Here is a 4643-nt window from a genome sequence, read left to right as displayed (position 1 = left end):
CTTTTGTAGGCTGCCAGTTTGATGTTTTCTTCCCTTTCTTTCAGCTCCACCTCTTTTTCTCTTTTTTCCATTTGTCGCCTGTGGTCTGTTTCTTTGATTTGTTTCTCTGCATCCATTTTTGCCTTGGAAGTCATGGTTCATGTTTTCTTGTGTTGGGGTGCCCTCTGGTGTTTATTGTTTGAACTACTGGTTCTGTTGTCTCCTGGGGTTTGCCTAGCAACAGTGCCTTTTTTTCTTCCTCTAGCTAATCTTTTAAATGTAAAGTAAACCAGAAAAACCACTTTATTTGCATGTGTGTTGTGCTGGGTACTTCACTTTCAATCGGAGTGCTATAGTTTAACAAAAGACCCTTTGTCAACCTTAATAGTTCCTTGCTTAATATGCAAGCCAAACTGCGCCAAACTGCAATGAGAGAACAGAAAAAAAATTCTCTCTGGCTCCTTTTAAAACCAAACCCTTTCTCTCTGCTTAAAAGCCCTAGCAGAGAAAGAGAAAATAATATTCCAACTGGCTTCTGGATTCTTATCTTTCCACACCGCTGCCACTCATGTCATAACTTTCCTACTCAGATCTGAACCTTAGAGTTCAGAACATGAGAAGCTAGCATGAAACCTCCAAACTTAATTACCAGCTTGGATCTGATATCGCTGCCACCGGCCAGAAAATTCCAGTGTCTGGCTCACTCTGCTCTCCCCAAAACCTTCCCTGGGGGACCCCAAGACTCAGATGCCCTGAGTCTCACCACAAAGGGAAATAACCCACTTCCCTTCCCCCTCTTTACCTCCTCCCAGATTTCCCCGCCCTGGGTACTCTAGGATATTTCTTTTTTCAAGTCCTTGAAACACAAGTACCGAGAGATCAAATCTCTCTCTCCCCTCACCCAGAGAGTATGCAAAGTCAGGCTTAGTAAATCTAACACAAAGAGATTTTCCCCCTCCCTTCGTTCCTTAGCCTTAACCAGTGAAAAAACTCAAACAGGTCTTAAAAAGAAAGCTTTATATAAAAAGAAAGAAAAAGGACATAAAATGGTCTCTGTATTAAGGTGACAATATACAGGGTCAATTGCTTAAAAGAAAAAATGAATAAACAGCCTCATCCAAAAAGAATACAATTTAATACATTCCAGCAACTACACACATGTAAATACAACAAAACAATATAAACCTATTGTCTTACTATCCTTGTACTTACAACTTGGAAACAGAAGATTAGAAAGCCTGGAGATAGAGAGATCACTCTCAGAGCCGAGAGGGCCACCGAACCAAGACAAAGAACACTCACCCAAAAACTTCCCTCCCTTGACATTTGAAAAATCCTGTTTTCTGATTGGTCCTCTGGTCAGGTTCCCTTTGTTAACCCTTTACAGGTAAAAGAACATTAACCCTTAACTATCTGTTTATGACACATGTGCTAGTCAAAGATTTGCATACTTGCATATTTATGTATATGCATAACCCCAACTGGGATATGCATATTGAGGATGCACTCATAACTTTAAGACGTGCATACATTCCTTGAAAAAAAGTCTGAACCTCTGTCTTTCTTCATATCTAAAATGAAAGAATACCTACCTCCTGCTAAAGTTTGTTTATGATATTAAAGCATGCAGAGATCCTTTGATGGAAGATGCTATAGAATTACAATATATGATTATTATGAAGCATTAAAATTGTTGAGGTTTGTCCATCAGTGATGTACCATCTTTTCAGCTGTGGTTTCCTTCAGTCCCTAGAATAAATCTTAGTCATGGAAGCCATCCTCTGTAAACCCTTACTTGAGTATAAGGATTTGCAGAACTGGCCTTTTAGCTAAAAGAGGAAACTGAGTCATACCATTGAGAAAATGCAACTGGAGCTTATTTGGGGGGGGGGGACCCTCTCCTTTTATTCATTTAGCATCTGTGTCTGATCTATCTTCCTTTTTGACAGATTCAGAATTGTGGCAAGATCACTTTTTTTAAATGATGCACTATGGTAGAATTAATTTTTTAAAATCTTCTATAATAATGAACCATTGTATGTGTGGGTAAATGTACATACATTTACTAATGCATTGCTGTCTCCTAGGGTTTTGTACTGCTGCCTATCATTGTAGTATTTGAGTGCCTGCCACAATAGGTTGGCAATAGGGAAGTCCCAAGTGAATTGCTAGCTCTTCTCTCTCTTCAGATAATGGAAAATTCTTCTGGGGAAGGTTTTTTTGTGGGGATAGTTTTAAGGAGGGGGCAGGAGCAATAGGGAGTTGATTGGTGCTATGAACATCATCCTGGTTATAATGGAGAAACTTTATCATATCAGGTTTTGCATATTTCCTAAAGGTGGTCAGGCCCTTGATTCATTTAATCTTCTCAGGAAGCTTGTTCAATAGCCAGATCCCCTCAGATGAGAATGCTTTGACAGATCTTGCATGCTTTGTTCTAGACTTTGTGATCTACATTATCCTGGGAATCTGACAGTTTACAGTGGGGGAAACAAGTAGCTTATTCTCCATTGCCCTGCACCTTGAGGTCATTTGAATCAGTGTAACGTGAGCATAAAACACTACCCTATTGATTTAGTAGCATTTTCCCCCTCTTGGCACTCACTTTGCACTGGGATGAATGGCTGTATTTGCAGGATATTGGAGAATTAAGTCTGCAGTCTACTCTGTTAACGTCTCACTAAAACAGGGATTGAGCAGTTGGATTGGCTTTTTAAAATGTGTGCTCAGACCAGTCAGGGCTCTGTTAAATTCCCCCACTATGGGGATAGGAACCAAACCAACAGTATCTATCACCATAAAAATTCCTTAGCCCAAAATGTCATGAGGCTTATGAGCCGGTTCTGGTTCTAAATTCCCTTTCCAGCTTCCTACCCTGTTGGACCACTGTAAAGTTCCTGGCTTCCTGTGCCTTGAATCATTACCCATTGGAGGCACCTTTGTCTTCAGCAGTGCTTGGCTAATGTAACTTTGGTAAAGATGCAGAACAGCCGTGTCATATTCAGACATGTCAGCATTTCAGCATCCTTCGTTTTCAGATATGTTAGTTACAACTAATTGGTTACAACTAACAGGTGTTGCTTCTTCTATCTGCCTTCAGTTTGCACCATTTCATTTTGCTTGATGTACAAAGTATCCATATTCCTCAAAGAAAACTATGTAACTCTTAATAGAAGAGATTAGTGAATGCTTAGCCATGCATCTCATGCCACATTTTCCTCCCACATAAACAACCATAAAAAGTAAACAGCAAAATAAATTGCCCATATGCTGTAATAAATCAAAAATACAATCTTAGCCTACTGTAACACAAGGCAAATACAATAATGGCAAAATCTATAGCTGTAGAGATGATAAAGTATCAAGTGTTCCTGGCCTCTAATCTGAGGCCTGAGTATATAATCTATTATTTAAATGTACAGTAAGCAGTAACAGCGATCAATACTTCACAAGTCTCAACTTTTAATAGTGTTGGTATGATCTTAACACTGAAAGATTAATGGAGGTCCAGTAAGGACCACATAAGACATGCACCATGGGTCTGATTCTCTACTGCTTTATTCTTTGCATGGGTAGTTACACCTCTGGGGAATGGCGTTTAATTGCTACTAAAACCTCTTTGAATAGGTGTAAATGACTGCACAAAATGCAAGGAAGTGAAGAGTCATGCCCTATCTTAAGAGAACACATAAATCATTACTAGGGAACACCAAATTTCACTTAACATTGGTAGTGTTCTCTAACTCCAGTGCTTCCAGGTACAACCACACCAAAATAAGCCATGTTTTTGTTGTACACATGCCACCACTTATCAGAAAAAAGATTAGTGCTTTACAGTATTTTTCAAGTCCTGTATTAAAACTGTGGATGATCTGATAAATGTTTAGAATAAAACCTTAGCCATTCCCTTATGGGCCATCAGGATCAGTGGAGTCTGACAAGCCGAGTTAAGATCTCTTCATTGTTTTCCCAAGACCATAACATATTTTGTGTGTGTGTGTGGTTTTTTTTTAAATTGTACAAAAAGACCTTTCCTCCCATGCAGTGCAATGGATAACTTCAGAATAGATGAGACAAAGAGACAGACCCTCAGCTGGTATAAATTGGTGTGCCTATATCAAAGGAGTCTGAATATCCAAAGCAACACCTTGGATAAGCTCACCTTATGGTTTGGCTGCAGACTGAAATGAAACCTCAAGACTTACAAATCTTCAGTTAGCAGGTGTCATATTCTCCAATAATTTCCTTTTTAATCTCCCACAAACAATTCAAATTAAAAATCTTCATTTAAAGATTTTTCTTTAGTTTGAGACTTCCTGCAGGAGATTTTTTTTGACATTCTAAATGAATCATTTTGTTTCAGATTAACACCTTTAAATGAAAGAAAAAATGCCGTTTCCTTTCAACAGCAATTTTTAAAAAATCAAAAATTGTGTTGACATTTTTCCCATCAGAATTGACGTTTCCATGTAGAAAAACTTCTTCTGTTTCCATTAAAATGGTATTTTGTTGTGTGAAAAATTTTAGCCAGATTTATTTTGCCCACTGGGGACCCTCTCCATGCAGATCTCACTTAGCCCATGTGGTACAGCTTCCCAATTCCTTGAGATAAATATCACATCTTGGTGACCTGCTTCGTCTCCTTTTGGCTAGAGGCTACATTG

This window comes from Gopherus flavomarginatus, chromosome 14 (genome assembly GCF_025201925.1).
Source record: "Gopherus flavomarginatus isolate rGopFla2 chromosome 14, rGopFla2.mat.asm, whole genome shotgun sequence".
Lineage (NCBI taxonomy): Eukaryota > Metazoa > Chordata > Testudines > Testudinidae > Gopherus > Gopherus flavomarginatus.
This window is presented reverse-complemented; position numbering follows the sequence as displayed.